This window comes from Ictalurus punctatus, chromosome 14 (assembly GCF_001660625.3).
Source record: "Ictalurus punctatus breed USDA103 chromosome 14, Coco_2.0, whole genome shotgun sequence".
NCBI classification, from domain to species: domain Eukaryota; kingdom Metazoa; phylum Chordata; class Actinopteri; order Siluriformes; family Ictaluridae; genus Ictalurus; species Ictalurus punctatus.
Genome location: NC_030429.2, coordinates 13,448,074 through 13,468,105, shown reverse-complemented (window position 1 = coordinate 13,468,105; position 20,032 = coordinate 13,448,074). Strand labels below are relative to the sequence as shown.

The window sequence follows — 20,032 nt, the reverse complement described above, 5'->3', positions numbered from 1 at the left end:
CAACAATACAATAAGCTTTTAAACACAAAAAAGAAGGGAAGAAAAAGTGGAAGACAACATGAAATCTCATAAAGTTGACTGCTATATTTTCAGTGTCAGATGCAATACAATCTTTTATAAAATCAAGTGTACCACATTTTAAATAAAGGCAATAATCAGGGTGGCGTGATGGCATAGTGTCACGAACCTCGAATCAGCATGGGAGCAGAAGCGGATGGCAGGTGTAGAGCGTGGTATCGGGAAGTTCAAGAAACGTAGTCGTAAGACAGGCAATGGTCAAGCGATCGGACGAACAACACAAACGGGGTCAGGCAGAGAGCGTAGTTGAAACCAGAAACAGGGGTCGAGGATAACGAGAAGACTAACTAACTAGATCGGCTTGGTAACTCAGAGAAACGAGTTGACTGAACGTTTACATCGCATTGACTCTAGGTGAATGACATCCCTAAGTACTAGCGGTGAGAGTGTGTGTGTGTGATTGGTGCCAGGTGTGTCTGATCAGAACTCCGGGGATGGTGAGCGCATGCATGAGAAGTGAGTGTTGCATCTTGGGAAATTGAGTTCTGATCTGACTGAGCTGTGACAGAACCCCCCCTCCCGCCAAAGAGCTCACTCCGGGAGCTGAGTTCTTTCCTCCCCCGGGGTCGTGGACCTGGGAGATCAGGAAGTTGCGTGAAAGTTTTTAGTAAGCTGTGGATCCAGTATGTCCTGCTTGGGAACCCAGCATTGTTCCTCAGGTCCATAACCCTCCCACTCGACCAAATACTCCAGCTTGCCTCTCCTGTGTCTAGATTTGATGATTTTCTTGACACGGTAAGCCGGTTGTCCATCAATTTCCAGAGGGGTCGGAGGAGTTTCAGATGGTACTTCTGTAGCTAATGGACCATTGACAACAGGTTTGAGACGTGATACGTGGAATGAGGAGGAGATGTGCTGTGTCATGGCAGTTCCAGACGGTAAGTGACTTCATTGATTCGTTTGAGGATCTTAAATGGTCCAGTGTATCTTGGCGTTAGTTTTTTACAGCTATGAGGTTGTCTTAAGTCCTTGGTGGACAACCACAACCTATCGCATGGTTGGTAATTAGGGTGTTCGTTGCAGTAGCGATCTGCTTTGCGCTTGTATGTGTCTGTGGTCTCTTTCAGGCGTCGGTGGGTGTCAGCCCAGACACGCTCACTACGTTCAAAATATTGGTCAACGGCAGGAGCTGCGGTGGGAGTCGCGTTCCATGGGAAAAATGGAGGTTGGTAACCTAGTACGCACTGGAAAGGAGTGAGGTTGGTAGCCGAATGACGTAGTGAATTTTGGGCGTACTCGGCCCATGGCAGAAACTTGCTCAAATCCTCGGGGTTATTGGCACAGAAAGTACAGAGGAATCGCCCTAATTCCTGATTGATTCATTCAACTTGTCCGTTGGCTTGTGGGTGATATCCAGAGGTGAGATTCACTGTTACTCCCATCTTAGTCATGAAGCTGGACCACACTCTGGAAGTAAACTGCGGGCCCCGTCACAGATAATCTCCTCCCGAATGCTGAAATATCTAAAAACATGCTGGAATAGAAGTTCGTCTGTCACGAAGGCGGTGGGGAGAGTGTGTAATGGAATAAAACGTACGGACTTGGAAAACTGGTCCACTGTGACTAGAACTGTGGTATTTCCTTGGGATCTTGGTAAATCCGTTACGAAGTCAACTGATATGTGTGACCATGGGCGTTTGGGTATGGGTAAGGGCTTGAGCCTCCCAGCTGGGAGAGTCCGAGGTACCTTATTCTTTGCGCAAGATGAACAGGATGCCACCACCTTGTGTATATCTCCCTCCATATTGGACCACCAGTACATCTCCATTAGGAGATGGTGTGTGTGCTGTGCCCCTGGATGCCCTGTACCGTGTGCGCCCAGATCATGAGTTTTTGACGGTACTCTTCGGGTACAAAAAGTTTGTTCAGGGGACATTTTACGGGTACTTGCGACTGGGGAATCTCCTCTAGTTCCTGGTCCAGATCCCTCTCTAGCGCATTGATGATACATGAAGGATGGATGATATACTCCTCGTGCTCGTTGGCACATTCTGTGTGGTCGAGACGAGACAGGGCATCAGCTTTTATGTTCTTGGACCCTGGTCTGTATGATAACATGAAGTGAAACCTGGTGAAGAACAGGGCCCATTGGGCATGGCAGGGTGTGAGTCTCTTTGCAATGCGAAGATACTCCAGGTTCTTATGGTCTGTGAAGATGACAAAGGGATGTGTAGCCACCTCTAACCAGTGTCTCCACTCCTCCAGCGTTAACTTAACTGCCAAGAGTTCACGATTTCCCACATCGTAGTTTCTCTCAGAGGGGGACAGGTGTCACGAGAAGAATGACACTGGATGGAGCTTTGGCCTCTCTCCGAACCACTGGGATAAAATGGCTACTACCCCGGTCTCTGACGTGTCCACCTCCACTATAAACGGTCTAGATGGGTCCGGATGTTTGATGATGGGTGCAGTAGTGAAGGCTTTCTTGAGCTTGTCGAAGGCAGTTTGGGTGGTTGGATTCCATGACAGACGTTTGGGTTTCCCCTTTAGAAGGGACGTTAGGGGGTTGGCGATGGCACTGAAATTCCTAATAAACCTTCTGTAGAAGTTTGCAAATCCCAGAAACCTCTGTAGTTCCTTGATTGTCGTGGGTGTGGGCGTTCTCTCTCCTGCATGCTCACCCGAGTCTGTCCCAGCTGCATGGGTTTACCAGGGCTCTCAGACGCTGGTACTTCCGCCTCGCTGCGTAAGGAGCGGCGGCTCCATAGTAGATGATCCAGGTGTATAGCTAAGTTAATGAGTGAGTCGAGAGTCAGCTGATCATCGCGACACGCCAGCTCTGTTACGATGATTCCATCCACTCCTAGCAGCCACAGTACGAAATTCAAGAGCACAACTCCATCTCCCGCTGCTTCCATTGGAAGGCGAAGTATTCTGTCACGAACCTCGAATCGGCACGGAAGCAGAAGCGGGCGGCAGGTGTAGACCGTGGTATCGGGAAGTTCAAGAAACGTAGTCGTAAGACAGGCAATGGTCAAGCGATCGGACGAATGACACAAACGGGGTCAGGCAGAGAGCGTAGTTGAAACCGGAAACAGGGGTCGAGGATAACGAGAAGACTAACTAACTAGATCGGCTTGGTAACGCAGAGAAACGAGTTGACTGAACGTATACTTCGCATTGACTCTAGGTGAATGACATCCCTAAGTACTAGCGGTGAGAGTATGTGTGTATGATTGGTGCCAGGTGTGTCTGATCAGAACTCCGGGGATGGTGAGCGCATGTGTGCATGAGAAGTGACTGTTGCATCTTGGGAAATTGAATTCTGATCTGACTGAGCTGTGACACATAGTGGATACCATTGCCTCTTCACTGCTCTTCACTGGGGTCCTTGGTATGATCCTGAGCTCTGGTTACTGTATTTGTGGAGTTTTGTATGTTCTTCCCTTATTCTCATTTGTATACAGTATTACACTCATTCATTCATTCACCAGAGCCTACATTTGTACTGGGTGTGATTTGCCAGCTGGTGGTTTGGCTAATCTGAACTGCAACTTGGTGAATTAGTGTGCTATAAAGCAGGATAAAGTGCTTACTGAAGATGAATGAAAGAGGGTAAAATATAAGTGGAAATAAGGCAAATATTTAAATAAACATTTAAGTGTACCTTAATACATTGAGAATATATTGAGATTTCTAGTAGTGATAATTGTGTTCATTTGTCATAAATTTAACAATCTTAAATCTATCCATCATAATAGTTTGCCAGTCTACAAAATATCAGTCTGGTATGACAGTAGTATACAGCACATCCTAAGAATAGTGAAAAAGCAAGACAATAAAATGACACAATAACGCGATCACCACAGAGAAATGCAGTAAGCCTGCAGTATTTGTACCATTCGCACCAAGACACTAAAGCAAAACACTAACTGTATGTGTTTGTATTGTGTATTCATTTCATATGATTATTTAATTTCATATTATATTTGTATATTTGGTAACATTTTGTTTGTGTAGTCTATTTTAGACAACCTACATTCAACAAACCATATATTGTGTAGACAGTCAACAAACTGTCAGGTGACTCATCAATCAGCTGATCAATCAACTAATTCTCAACAACAGTTTATGGTTGGTGATAATATTTTGTAAATTATCTACAGACTATTTTCTGATCTCATTTGTTTACACTGTAGTAGGATTGTCCTGTTTGTAGCTCTGACGTTCACTATATAATCCATAGACAATAAACTCTATAGATACAATTTATCACATTGTTCAGAATCATTTAATAGTCTTGTTATCAGTTAATAGATGGTTTGTAGTGTATGAAACAACTACGCTGAAAAAAAAAAAATGATGCTTTGGCCCTGTAAATATTACTTTGATTATGTCTTTAAATTCTATAAGAATTTTTTATTCTAGTGGCATTACTTCAAAATGTCATGTGAGATTTAATGTGTTACTTAGTCTTTGTATATAATTTTGTATCTTCTTTTTTACATGCAAATTTGAATCATAGCACCAAGTAACATAAACTAAAATAATCCACTATCTGTGCAATGTGTTAAAAGTAAGTAAAATGTACTTGGTCAATGCTAGTTAACCCTGTTGGTGACGTCAGGCAAATTTGCACTCCTTACCTCAAGAACAGGACTTGTGAGTGAGTAGACTGCGACTTTTATGTAACGGCATACAGTACATTACAGGATGGCAACCTTGTAAGTATCTTTCTGTGCATGATTAACTCATTACTGTCATGTTATTGAAAACATAACAGTATGTCATCTTAACCGGCTAGCTCGTTATCGTTATCGAAGTTTGCTAGCATGGTTATTCCCGTAGCACACACAGCACTTTCTGTAGGAAGGCAAGGGACTTGCATGAGAAAAAGTCTAAATTTCTATCCCAGTTTACGGCGAAATAACTGCAGGCCTGCTAGCTGCTACCATTAGTTAGCGGTGCTATTAATGTTAGCTGACTGTAGCCGGACGTGGGTGGGAGTGGGGGGTTACGGAGCAGATTACGAGTGGGGAATACCGCCAAGAAGTGGGGCAGGCATAATCAACAGAACAGGACCGGCATGGAGTGGACCGACTGATGCCAGCTGTTTTATAGCTGCTCTGAACAGGACTCTTATTCACGCAGCACATAGTGGGTACACGGAGCGACAGGAGAGTCATGAAATGGAGGAAGAGGAGCTAACTTGTATAGTTAATTAGTAAGTAACATTACCCATTATGCATCTTATCGATAAGTCCACCAGTATTTTTTTGTGAAGCTGGAAGTTATTTATTGCGTGTTTTGAACAACCAGACTGTGTGATGTTATACTTTGTTAAAATAGATGAACTAAATGTTCAGAATCCTGCTGGTTGTTTTGACACGTTCACAATCATTAAGATGCCGTCAACTTGTCTGTCCAGAGCTGGACGTGAACTCACTGAAAGGACAGGGGTTAAACGTAAAGGGCATCAAAAGGCCTAAGAAAGCTGAAGTGAACTACCTGCCACCACTGCCATTTGGTGCAACCGAGGACACTTTGGAGAAGGAGCGAGTGGACGTACTGAAGGAAATTACAAAGAAAAACAATGACAAGGTCATTGATGAGAAATGGAAAGGTCTTTCTCTTATAGAAGAGCAGAAGTTGTCAAGCATTGCCATGCAGTCCAAGACTTCATGGAAAGATGGCCTGCTCTCTTCTGTGAACCCCAGGTAATCCTTCTCTGTTTCTTTACCTGATGTTGAAATTGCTGTTTCATACAGTTCAATCAGCAGCGCTATAAAACATATAACATAACTTAGGAATTTTTGCAATACTGTTAACCTGGAATTGTTTCACAATGTAATCATGATTGTTGCAGCACAGCAAATAATACATGTTGTGTTTTTTGCCTTTTCACCTTGTCTTTCAGATCAAAGAGGAGTTCAGAAGGACCACCACCATTCATCTGGAGCGAACGTTTTTGACTAAACTGGACTTTTACACCACCAAACTGCAGCAGATTTTTGGGAGAAAAGGCGGCGTTGCAGGCACAAAAATAAAACCCATGCTGGATTCTCTGTCAGGTAAAGTGTAATATTTATACATTTACAGTCAAAGTATGTGGAACTCTTCTCATTTTCTTAGAAGAGACTGATCCGGCCATTCTACTTGTATCACTAACGTCTGCACAGTTTTGACTCTGTAGCAGGAAGTAATGGTGACTCTCCAGGTCACACACACATTTGTATCACAAATAAACAGTTCACTTCATAAGACTGCATACTACCTGTCTTTTATCTACTGTAGCTGTCATGTGTTGGCAATTACATGGAATGCCTTATTGAGACACTTCTGTGCTTTCTTCACTTCAGAGACCCAGAGGCTCTGTCAGTTATATGTTCTGAACTTGTTTTGGACAGCTGCCATTTTCTGACAAATTAAATATTTTTGCTTTCTGTCTTCAACAGCAAAACATAGAAGGTAGACCAGATACCATCATCCGCTGCTTGATGGAGTTCCTTGGAGAGTCTCCAGAGCACCTCATCAAAGACTACCAGGTAAATTTTGCCATTTTCTAATTGTTATGTCCAGGTTAAACATATCTTTCAGTTTAACAATCTAACCCTCAGTATTTCTATAGGTATCTAACTCTTGCCACTGTGGTGGAAAAAAAATCTGTCTTAATGAAATGTTTAAAATGTTGGGACAGAGATCTTGTTTTCTTCACTTGCAGTGTAAATGTTGATAACATGATTTAACGTCACAGAATGGTTTATACTGTATATGTGACTCATCTGAAAACTGGTCAATTCTAGTCACCACCTGATTGATAGGTGCACCTTTATATGGGCATTAGATTGATTATGCAGACATTTAACATAACAGAAATCATAAAAGCAAACATTTATTGTATTCCATTTATTGATTTTGTTTTTTAAATGTCTTGATGAAATTATTTGTTTAATTAAAAATAACTTATTTCTGCTACACTGATTGCTGTGTACTTAACCTATTGACATGTTTTTAAAGGACCTCAGCAAAGAAGCAGTCAAAGAGGACTACGCTGGGCATGTGAGGAACATCTCTGTCCTTCATGGAAGTGCAGCATATGAAGGCCCCACCAACCATGTCGATGTTTCGATAATCATCCAGGGAACTAAGGTGCTTGAAGATTGTGGCTGCCAAGGCTTGCCTTCTGCTCATGGGCTTTATCTATGCTTTGAACTTAAGTTACCGACAATAGCTGAAATACATGTTTGAAGTGTTTCAGAAGCTCTTTCTTGAGCTGGATATACTGAAGATGTCTCCAAAGGTCCTGTCTTTGCACAGCAAACTTCTTGCATGATTGTATGCAAATGTTTCAATGAGAAGTTTCAGTGAGGAAGTATTACCTCTCATATGTTTCTGGCCCTACTTTGTTTTGTTCTAGATGTAAAATCTTTGCTCTCTGCTCTGATTTTATGTTCTTAAAGATCTAAGAAAGTGATATGAGTGATTGCATTCAAGCTTCTTGGGCAATTTGCACTTTGAATTGATAGCTTTGACAATTTCATTGGGCGTTTTATCAGATTTACTGGTTTACTATAAATGTTTTAACTGAAGTGTTTAAAATGTTTATATCTGTTAAGGGACTGTAAACTTTGTGCCTTAAACCAGGGTAAGCCTTTCAGGAAAAGAAAATGTTTTGTCTGTCATTGAATCAGACTGTGTACTGTTTTTTCTGTTTTTCTTATTTGACCTACTGATTAACAGTTTTTGACCTTTCAAACAAAAGTAGAACTGTAAATGACAGCATACACAAATATTTTTTGTAACCTTTAGTAGAGAATTTTAAAGACCTCAAAGTGATGTGAGTAGCTGGATTTACATTTCTGGAACAATTGGCACTTTTAAATTATGCTTTTGAAAATGTCCTTTTCAGAGATTTGCTGGTTGATGACTATAAATGTGTTACTGAAGTGTTTATGTAAATGTTGTTTACATCTGTAAATGGATGAACCAAGAAGGAAAAGTGTTTTAAAGAACTTAACTTAGGGTAACCCTTTCAGAAAAAAATGTTTGGGCAGCACCAGTTTTGTGCAGTGATTTGTCGATCAGTGAATCAGACTGTAATAATAATAATAAAAAGGTGCTGTTATTTAAAAGACTTTATTAATGTTTTTTTTGTGAAATTCTTTACCCCTAGTAATGACTAAAAAACACATAAAAGTAGATAAAATGTTGTGTAGATATTACTTAAAATGATCTCATATAAATGTAAAGAAAATCAAGTAAAAACCACTGAAAACCTAAGCATTTTTAATGGGTATTTGTAATAATTACTTAACTAATTACTTAAGTAATTAAGTAAAAATTACTGTGGTGTAGTGAGTAAAATGTAGTGACAGAATCATAAAATGCCTCGTAAGGGCTTCTTGAGTATTTCGATAGGAACAATTTATAAATGTAAGTAGTGTTCACTTGAGAATAAGCTCTGTAACATTTACTAAGAATTGCCGTGTGGAAATTGTTACCTATCTTTTTTTTTTTTTTAAAGTAAAGTTAACTCCTCATTTTTTTCAGTGTACTCATGTGCTCTCAAAAGCATGAATGCATTTAAGCCCAAGGTTGGAAACATAACCTAGGCATTATTCTGTCCTCTGTCTTTGGCAAAGTTCACTCTGCATGTGCATCTTGTGTGCAATTTCAGTGCTACTGTATCTTGAGTAAAATTTGAATAGAATGTAAAATGGATTTGTACCAAATGGTTAATCCTAGATTGCATAGTCAAATACTACATAGTGTATAGACAGAATGTAAAACATGACTCTTTTTTAATGCTTAATCCACACAACATAGTGTGAAAAGAAATTATTTCAGACCCAAATAGGTGCAGTTATATAAAGAGGAAGGAGCCATTTGTGTTTCAGGAACATGCATGGCTGTTCCAACAGATGAATGGTGTTGGCTGAGTGGGTGGATATGATGCCATGCTGACAAGCACATTCTGTGTAAGGAACGAGAATACATTTCACAAATGCCCAAGCATACTGCCACAACATTTCAAAGATTTGGCTACAACACATTTTGCTTTGGTAAGTTTGCACAGCCAGTGGTAAAAAGCTATGCCAGGAAACGAGTCAGAAAAAATTAAATTATGAATGAGTAGTTTAACATTGGGAGTAATGTATAGTAGTAGTAGTAGTAGTATCTGTTCGCTATTCTTGCTGTTCATGCTTAGTCACCGCTATTCCTACAGAAGGCCATGGTTTACTGCCTTGTGTATGAGGATCGGGCCTGAAGGTGTAATGCACATATCCATATGCCCCATTATATATGCAAAACACTTAATTGAAGGTTAAATTATTTGAAAGTCACTGAATCTGAGCAGCCACTCACGTCGGCAAACATTGGATTTTTGCTTTAAGTTGCTGTTTGAGTATAGAACATCGATAGCTATGACCGTTTCGAAAATGCGCGCAGTTACTTGCCCGCCTTCCAATCAGTCGGAGGTGTGTGCGTATGTGTGTGTGTGTGTGTGTCTGTTTGTTTTGTGGGGCGGAGGGGGGGGGGGGGGGGGGGGGGATTAGGCAAGTCAAGATAGGTGTGAGAGAATCAGTAGATGGCAGTCGCGTCCCTTTCGCTATAAACAGAAGGCTGCGGAGAATCTCTCTCTCTCTCTCTCTCTCTCTCTCTCTCTCTCTCACACGCACATACACACACACGCACAGTTGCCGGCGCCGCAAAAACACGCGCTCACGTTTCCATGCGTCTCCTCGGTCATATGCTCCTCTGTGCTCTTATTCATATTGGCCAATCACTAGTAGGCTGATAGGAGGTAATTGGATAATTATATTTCATCTAATCGAGGCGCCACCTGGAGAGCTGTTATATAAGAAGAAACCAAAGTAAGGAACGTATACTCATTACTGAACCATGCGCACTGCTTTGCGCGTACCTGGGAGTCAGTGAGCATCAGTGGCGTTGGAGTTCAAGTCACGTTGCATCAGAGTAGATGTGCTGTGCCATGGAGGCGAGAAGAAGTGGACAGGTCTGGGTATAGCGCGAGACATTTTCACCTCATCTGCAATCATCTCTAGCAGGACTTCAACAAGTCTAGTGAAGATACTCCTGCCCATGGGACTTTATAGTCATTTTTATTCATTCACTCTGATCTCATGGCACTGTGAACGTTGATATGGAATGAACGGGAAAAAAAAAAAAAAAAAAAAAAAAAACTAGTCACTGTGGATCTTCGTAGCATCGCCTCCTGTGATTTGCTCGCCCAAGAGTGCCGGAACACGATGGCTTAGATAGAAGACACGGATAGACCGTTATTTACAGAAAGCACGAGTTTACATTCATCTCACATGGAATATAGAGAAAAAAAATATGACTTTTTCAGCGCTGATTTTTGGTAAGAAGTGAAGAGGACCTATATTTAATTCTATCCGCTAATTCAATGAAAGCATCGGTATGCGCTTTTGGAGAAAGACGCCGTTGGGTCTTATATGAACTAGCCTACTGGTTTTTGACAAGGATTCTCTTGGAAACATCGGTGTGATTAAATTGACCCCATCCCCCACCCCCAGTTGTTTTTCTACATTCGCAAATGCCTAACGCGGCAAATCATTTCAGGGGCCATAATGATAATTAAAGGAAATAAGCGTCTTGAAATTCGCACTGGTCTGTGAGATACTGGATAAAAGAAGAAGAAAAAAGTTCCATCCTAAACGACGAGGACGGAATGAACCAGTCTGGGTGCTTTACTTTTGCTTTCTGGCGAAGGACGGGAAGGGGAACGTGGAGAGAGCGGTCAGTTTCAGCAGTAAGTGGTTACTGTTGAAGGAGGTGCTGTAAGTGGTTGCGAGGCTGTGCATAAAACCATAATACATATCATTAATCAGCGTTATTAAAGAATGGGACACCAACGCCAATCAGGATCTGATTTTATTTATATGTAGTGCTAAGAAAAGTGCTAGCTTCTGTCGCAATGATGGACAAATCGGTGTCCGGTTAATACGATATGCATTTGTACTGCATCACAAAGTGGTACGTGTCAGTTTGATATTTCACCGTATGGAGAAAGTACACAGGACAGCATATGGATGCGCATGTTTCAGATTTCAGACTTGGTGAAGGATCGAGCGATTTTGGGTTCGAGGTGTAGCCTGAAGTCTGCGTGGTGAAAAACTGTGCGCATGAAAATTGCAGATGGAGTTTCGTCGCGTTTGTCGTGGGGAAGGAGTCCAAGATTGCGCTCCCTGCTTTTAACTGATAGAAAATTTCGAGAAAAGTAAGTAGGCTCATCCTTCTTTTTAATGCACTGGCAGCATTTTAGACGTCGTGTGCGTCACGTTATTGCAGCTCGAAATGGCTAGAAATCCTAATTACAGAATGTTGTTTTGGTCTTTCTCTTTTAGCGACAGAGAAACTATCACTGCTGTGCACTTAAAGAGCGTCTGTAGTCTATTATAAGGATGTGATGTGAGTATTGTGGCTTGACTACTTGTGCACTGATCATTAAGCTAACTCATATTTAATTTAAAGTGCTCTCTCTCTCTCTCTCTCTCTCTCTCTCTCTCTCTCTCTCCTCATTATTCATAAAATTACCAGCCCTTAAAAAATACGAAGTACCATTCAATAGCTTTCCTTTCCTCCATCTCGCATCCTTGTGCAGTCTGAAAGCATTGTGCACTTACGATCATGAATTGCACTACGGCTCTGCCAGTATGTATTGGTTTATTGCAGGGAAGGGATGCAGGCTGTTGCATCTCGTTTGTCGCGTTTGACTACGACATCAGACAATATATGTTTTTTTCTTCTTTTTTCTTTTCCCCAAGAATTGATATTTTGTCAAAAATATGAGATTTTGACGGATATTTACACGTCTACCGCAAGATAACGTCTAAGCTTAAAATTAATTAAATGTTACTTATCGGATTTGTGTAATCTTATGAGAAGCGATGCAGTGTGTGACTTCTTGTCCTTCTTGGCTGTGGCACTCTTGTTGATTTGAGTGGGGATTTTCAGCTTCATGCACATGGAGCTGTCCACAACCCCTGTGGTGCTGAAATCTCTGCCAAACCCAAACCAGTGGAGCACGCTTTCTTCAGAATGTCACATAATTCATTAAACTTATTGATTTGACCCTTATGACCACTCATGTGTTACTGTGCATTGTATACTATAATAAGTGCATTAGTGGCAATACTGGAATGCACAACAATAGCTAAAATAATAATCACAGTATTTTTTCTCAGTATTAATTTCACTATTGTCACAAGTAATCTTATTATAGGTTATGCAGTCTTGTACTTATAAAAGCCTATATTCATTTAAATGTATATATCTTTCAATTAAAACAAATCAGCTAGAATACAAATGAATTAATTATTAAACACATGATTAATTAATGTAATTATATCCAAGCCTGTTTAGTGATCTTTAGTTGTTGTTTTTTTCCAGGCTAGCCTGAGGAAACTACCTTGCTGTCTGGAGAAAATTGCTAGAGTGAGCTCAGACAGTTACACAGAAACTTGGAACTTGAGATTTAATGCACTACAGTCAATGAAAACCATTATCCAATTAGCTAACTTCACCAGATGTCAAGAATATTGGAGTAAGTTTTGTTTAATTAATTGGAAAATACATAAATTATGATTACAAAGCGACAATGACTTGTGAACCCCTGGAGAATAATGATGATTATTATTAAGTAGGTATTTGCTGATAAAGTCTGATACCCCATGCATCACGCCATCATTCATTGCAACTTAACCATAAAGGTTAGGGCAAAAGAGGATTGATGGTTTATGCATACTGTGCCCATTAATGTGTATTCTGTGGAATCTACAAATATTGTTCTATGTGTCCACTGCCTAAACACTTTCACAGAACAACATGCATAGCAACTTGTCTAACGATTCAAGTTGTATTAAGTAACTGGGTTTTCTTATTCTTGTCCTTCTTCTTAACCATTCCAGATTCTCTAAATAATATATGCTTTAACCTATATATTATACCATTACACATTTAATATTACAACATTATATTATATTGCACATAGGTCATACAGTCTAGTACATTGAAAATTATCATTTTAGGTTCCATGATGGAAGCTGGAAATTAATTACAGGCAGTATACATGTGCCGCAAGTGAACTACTTCCATCAGTCCAGTAGTAATCCACCATTTTGTCTTCATGAAACAGCCAAAGTACACCCACCCACACACTGTCATCCCTTTGAGAAAGCTTCCTGTTGGCAAAATTCCCATTCTGAGGCTTAGTAGGCTGTATCAGTTCAAGCACAGCATACTTCAGAGGCTTTCAGGTACACAGGTCAGGTGTGTAGAGTAGATTTATATCTTCTTGTTGTTCTGATCATGAGATTATACTCATATAATCTATATCATGGTAAACATTCAGTGATCACTTAGGTGGTTGAAAATGTATAGAATGTAGACACAAGAATGCATGACAATTACACACTGAGCGTACGTATTTCTTTCTAAGACATTTGGGTTTGAAATCAAAAGATGAATATGTGATGATAGATTTTCAGCTTTCATTTCCTGATATTTACATCTACAGAAGAAATGTGAAACACCTTAGAACATGGCACCATTGGTGGCAAACACACACACACACACACACACACACACACACACACACACACACACACATATACATTGAATTTTATTATTTAGTAATCTAGCCCTTCTTTGTAGCCCCACACCAACTAGCCCCATCCCCACCCCACCCAAAGTATTCTTCTCCTTTTCTGACAAAATATGAAAAAGAGCAGCAGAATGATGGAGTAGTATTGCCTTGGGGAGACAAATTAGACTGCTCATTTTATGTTCTTCCCCTGTCAGGGGCTCTAGCGTGATGAATATATGGGCTGATTGGAAAGATGACATTTGTTTGTTGGTGAATGTTGCAGTGTGATTCATGACTGCACAAAGGCACTAAATGTTTTACCATCCACATCTCCAAAACTCTCTTCAGCCTTTCATATATGGGAGTTTTAAAAACTGTTCTGGACATCCAGATTAACTGCTGGTGAGGGCTGGTGTGAAATGTAATACATGTGGATGGTGACACAATGAAGTCTTATAAACAGCTGATGATGGAAATGATGAAAGTATAAAATCTGAAGAATGAAAAATTATCAGTGATATAAAAATAAATTTCTAGTGTGTTGTGGTGGATTCTAGGAAATGTGAGTCATCTGCAAGCTTGTTTATTTCACTATTCAAGTATGGCAATAATGGAATCCCCAGAGCCTCCTGGGTCATTAGCACATAGCAGACTGCAGCAGAGCAGGTGCAGCATGGACACCAACAGGGACTAAAGCCTGCTATCCATCTAGTGTCAGTACTTTTACTTTTTCTTTATTTCTTAAGCCTTATTTGTTCATCTTTCTCTTTTCTTTATCAGAATATATTTCATATTGAATATCAGTGTGAAGGAGGTCCTTCCAACTGACAATTGTACTAAGACACATATTAAGTACAAGTATTAAATAAATGATCAAACAGAAAACCCGTATAGCAATATAGGTTTTAGTCACTGAGAGAGAGAGAGCGAGCAAGAGAGAGAGAGAGAGAGAGAGAGAGAGAGAGAAATGGAAAAATGGGGGGGAGCAGTTTACACTCGTGTCTTATTTAATGTTCTGATTTTTTTCCCAGAAGTTTACGGACTCAAAGGAAGACTTTCTTCTTTGTAATGTCATAAATGCCTCCTTTGAAAACGGGAGATTAGTCTGTGTAATTCCCAGTTAAGGCAAGTGTGACTATTCATCCTATAATCTGCTACAGACTTCTATCAATAATGGTACCCGCCCATCAATTTTTCATCTCCTGAAGGTATACATTCTATGGGATTTGATACAGTGTGAAAGGGAAATTAAAGAGTGAAGGAGATTCTCAGTGTTATCCCCTTCTCTCTCTCTACCATAATACATGCATCATAACATGGAAGAGCTATGAATTTATAGGGCTGAGATGACATGAAAAAGGATGTATTCTTGTTACTATCAAAAGAAAACAACAGGTAAAATATAGCAAAATATATGTTTTTACTAACTTTTATTTGTATCATTTCTTTATAAAAACACATTGTACAATGAGTAACTGTTTAGTGCAGCTACAGTCAGTACAGCACTGAGATGTTCTAAATTAAGTTAGGATTGGTTAGCATACAGTGGGGGAAATAAGTATTTAATGCATCAACATGTTTTTCAGTAAATATATTTACTATAAGTCTATTGACATGGAATTTTAACCAGACATCAGTATTAACTCAAGAAATCCAGAAATATAAAGAATTCACAAAAGCCCATAAATAAAGTTATGTGTAATAAAGTGGAATGACACAGGAAAAAAATAACGAACATGATAAGAAAAAGCAATTCTCCAAGGTAAGGTAAGGCAAGGAACCAGCTGAAATCCGTAAGTAATTATACCTCCAATCTGTGCAAATTAATATCAGCCTGGTTAGTAAATTTAGGGTCTATAAAAAGTATTTTCGTTACCAAGGTGTCACACAAGAAAAATCTCATGATGGGTAAAAGCGATGAGCTCTCCCAAGACCTTTGCAACCTTATTCTTACAAAACATATTGATAGAATTACAGACGTATTTCAAAACTTCTGAATCCCCCAGTAAGCACCATTGGGGCCATTATCCACAAGTGGAAGCAATATCACTCCGTCATCAACCAGCCACACACAGGAGCTCCTCGCAAGATTTCTGACTAGGGAGTCAGAAGAATAATCAGAAGAGTATTCCAAGAGCCGAGGACGACTCGGAAAGAACTCCAGAAACACTTGGAGGCAGCAGGTGCCATTGTCACAGAGAAAACAATAGGCAATGCACTCCACTGCTCACGCTCACCCTGCAAGACTCCATTACTAATGAAAAGGCATGTCGAAGCTCGTTTAAAGTTTGCTACAACTCATTTGGACAAGCCTATCAAATACTGCGAGAGTGTACTCTGGTCAGACAAGAGCAAACTTTAGCTTTTTGGCTGTCATACTACACACCATGTTTGGAGAAGAAATGGCACTGCACATCACTCTAAAAACAATATACCAACAGTGAAGTTTGGAGGTGGAAGCATCATGGTGTGGGGCTGTTTTTCATCGCATGGTACTGGCAGGCTTCATATAAGTGAAGGAACGATGAATTTAGCCCTTTACCAGGAGACGAGAAGAATCTGCTACCATCCACTAGGATGATGAAGATGAGATGTGAGTGGACCTTCCAACAGGACAATGATCCAAAGTATACAGCAAAGGAAACTCTCAATTGGTTTCAGAGAAAGAAAAAAAAATCAAAGCGTTAAAATGGCCCAGTCACCTGACTTGAATCCAATTGAACAAGATTTAAAGACAATATGTTTAGAAGAATGGGGCAAAATCACACCTGAATACTGCAGCTCATTAATTTCTTCATACAGGAAGCATCTTGAAGCTGTCCTTACAAACAAAGGCTTCTCCACTAAGTTTTAAATAAATTTCAGTTAGTGTGTTCAATACTTTTTCCCTGTGTCCTTCCTCTTTTTTACACATAATTTCATTTATGGACTTTAATGTTTGGATTTCTTGATACTACCAAAGTCTGGTGAAAATTTCATGTGAATAACCTCATTAATATATATATATATATATATATATATATATATATATATATATATATATATATATATATATATATATATATAATGTGTTCAATACTTATTTTATTTGTATAGCACTTTTTATAACAGTCATTGTCTCAAAGCAGCTTTACAGAAATATATAAACACAGGATACACATTTTAGTGTGTGGATTAATCCCGATTGACCAAGCCGGTGGCGACGGTGGCAAGGAAAAACTCCCTAAGATGTTAAGAGGAAGAAACCTTGAGAGGAACCAGACTCAGAAGGCAACCCGTCCTCATCTCTGTATTTATTATTATCCTTGACTAGAAACAGCTAAAAATCACACAGCTCCACATCCACTCATATGCAAAACCACACGCCCTTCAACCCCCGTACTCACTGTAGCCCCTTAAACACACACACACACACACACACACACACACACACACACACGTGCTCAAAAGTGCCTATGACATGCAATAATGCTTAAAATCTTGCATCTCATCTCCTCTCTCTCTCTCTCTCTCTCTCTCTCTCTCTCTCTTATATACACATACAGTAATTTCTCACTATCTACAGTAGATCTTCAATATGAATGTCAGAATGTTGGACGGTTTCTCTGGAGAGGTCTCCCATTGGCAGTACTTCCTGCAGGATGAGCACAATACATTCTCCTAGTCAATGCCCTAATCAATCAGCACTCTGCCCCGGCCCATCAGTCTTTCTCAATACTCCAGTGGACATCATAAATCGGCCATTCAGAGTGCCCTTGTGGACATTTCGTTGAAGACCTCAGCACTGCCGATGAGCCAGATCAGAAAATCAGGTCTGAGAAGACTCCCATGCATTAACTCCTGTTCTTGTTAAATAGCCATTGTTTAACAAGAAAAAACATTCAAAACAGGAATTTAGAATAGCACCACACTTAACATTTTGCCACTGCTGTCTTGTTAGTCACAAAAATCTGCTTTGCTAACAATAATCCTAATTCACAGCCACTAATCAACACACTCCATCGACACACTGCTATGTAAATGGAAGTGCAGCTGTCTCCTCAGCAGCAGAATGGGCTGCAGCAGCTGGGTCATGAAGCCAATAAAGCCCAAAGTAGGTCTGATTTAATGACTGTGGAATGTGGGTGCCGTATCATTCTCAAAACGGTACTAAAAAGCAAATGACCAGAATACAGGATGGAGAATGATTGAATTATCAGCCCTTTTAGTGCTGTTAGTTTCCTTTTCCTTTTGGTCCCTCATTCTTCATTCAGGAGCCCCATCCCCCACCCCCAAACACACACACACACACACACACACACACACACACACACTTTCTGTTTGTGTGTAGGTGCTGCAGAGCTCTTACTTTGTTCCTCAGCTGCACCTGGGATGCATCTGTTTTATGTGACATGGCACTGGGCTGCTATATTAATTCTACCTGCTAATTTGAAAGGTTAAAATAGGCTTCGGGAAAAAAGTGACATGCTTGCCTGCTCCTCACGTAGTAAAGCATCTGTTTGATGGAGGTGCAGTTCAGTGATTCCCCTCTCACAGGAGACCAAGATGGGGGTGGGGACAGAATGTTAATGGCAGGGCTAGGAAGACTATTCATTTAATAGGTTATTTGAGAAAGCAGAAAAGGGGCAGTGCAGGTGGAGCTGATTGTTCTTATTGGCGTTCATTAACGTAACTTCCTCTCACAATATGCCTGTGCATAAAGCTCTCAGTCTCCTTTAATGACTGGATATGACCAATGCAGTCAGTCTGTGCAGCCTTCCAGCACTCTTACAAATGAGAAACTGTCACAGCTGCTGACATGCACATATGCATGTATCAGAATCTTGTTACATATATTTACACACGTACAGCCCTATTTCCATGAATGTATCAAAGGTATGCTCAGAGGTGTGCTTAGACATGCTGCTATATTAGGCAATCAAACCAGCTCCTCTCATTCAATTTAAAACTATCTTAGTGCAGTGACAGTTTTGTAATGACACAAAATTAAATTTCACATGTAGATTTCTCTTTGATATTTGAATGGTAGAAAAAATCTGCTGACTCGCAGAAAATTACAACAAAAGCATTTCTGTTTTTTTTGTACACTTTGTGTTTGTTCACTCAAGTGTGAGCACTCTAGAATTCTTTTTCTTTGTATGGCAATATTTTTGGTGAGCCTGCCAGTTCATTAAATTCTGTTAATTATATGATGTTTTGTCTTTAATGGGCCATTAATGTCTGGGTACGCTCACCTCACACCTCCAGGGTCCGGGGTTCGATTCCCACCGGGGCCATATGTGTGCGGAGTTTGCATGTTCTCCCCGTGCTGCGGGGGTTTCCTCCGGGTTCTCCGGTTTCCTCCCCCAGTCCAAAGACATGCATGGTAGGCTGATTGGTGTATCTAAATTGTCCATAGTGTATAAATGGGTGTGTGTGAGTGTGTATATGATTGTGCCCTGCGATGGACTGGCACCCTGTCCAGGGTGTACCCCGCCTAGTGCCCGATGCTTCATGGGATAGGCTCCAGGTTCCCCATGACCCTGAAAAGGAGTAAGCGGTAGAGGATGGATGGATGGATGGATGGATGGATGGATAATGTCAGGGTTGTTTGTTCTTATATAATGAAGTGTTCTTCCACCAACCTTTTTTTTTAAAAGATGGGACTGGACATGAAGTGAGAATGTACACTTTAAGTCAGAAAATTATTATTTGGCTGTGCATCTGTGCTAAGAGATGGTCATGAAATATGTTACCATGATTGTAATTGCAGACAAATATGGTTTATTGAAAAAATAAACAGCTTTTGAACTCCACAATGCTAATGCCAGTGTAAGTGCATTTATTTCTATTTATGAAAATAACAAATTGGCTTATGTTATAAAGCTAGGATTTTATGACTAATCAATACTCGCACCTTCATAAAAATAGCATTTCAGCAAAATACAATTATTCCATTTTGTTAACAAATTTTATAAATAGGACTTGAGAGCTAAATTTGAGGAAGTGGCTGTGGGAAGTACACTTGAGCTTTTTGACCGGGTGTGGCAAGCATGCTATTTCAGGTGCTCTGTGCATCACCGTTGTAGTCCATTAGTGTGCTATGAGCTTAAATTGTTGCTCTGTTTATATTGCTGATGGATTTTGTTAGGAAGGTTCAAACTATAATCAGAACATGATACACTGATTTGCACCGAAAAAAATTTGATGATTGACAATGATTGTTCAAAGCCATTTCAAAGCATATTTTTTGGTAGCAAATCTCAGTATGCTCTAAATTGTCCTTGTGTCTATCCTGTCTGACATCTATCCCTTATTTTGACCCAAATGTTCCTTTCCTCCAAATTCATAGCTTGTATCTTACCAGTCAAATGACGGATACAAGGGATGTCTGTTGACAGAATT

The 20,032-nt window shown here is 40.1% G+C and overlaps 1 protein-coding gene across 2 annotated transcripts in view; it reads left to right on the top strand.

The window, feature by feature from the left end:
* The first annotated feature begins 9,727 nt into the window (after positions 1-9,727).
* lrrc4ca (leucine rich repeat containing 4C, genome duplicate a) overlaps positions 9,728-20,032 on the top strand; it is a 67,339-nt gene continuing 57,034 nt past the window's right edge. Inside the window, exons 1-3 of one of the 2 annotated variants that reach the window (XR_008397887.1) lie at positions 9,728-10,813; positions 11,109-11,281; positions 11,409-11,497. The gene's annotated coding sequence lies outside the window, so the exon portion shown is untranslated. Of the gene's footprint in view, positions 10,814-11,108; positions 11,282-11,408; positions 11,498-20,032 lie in introns of those variants that run through there. The other variant, XM_017486225.3, reaches the window with a different exon arrangement.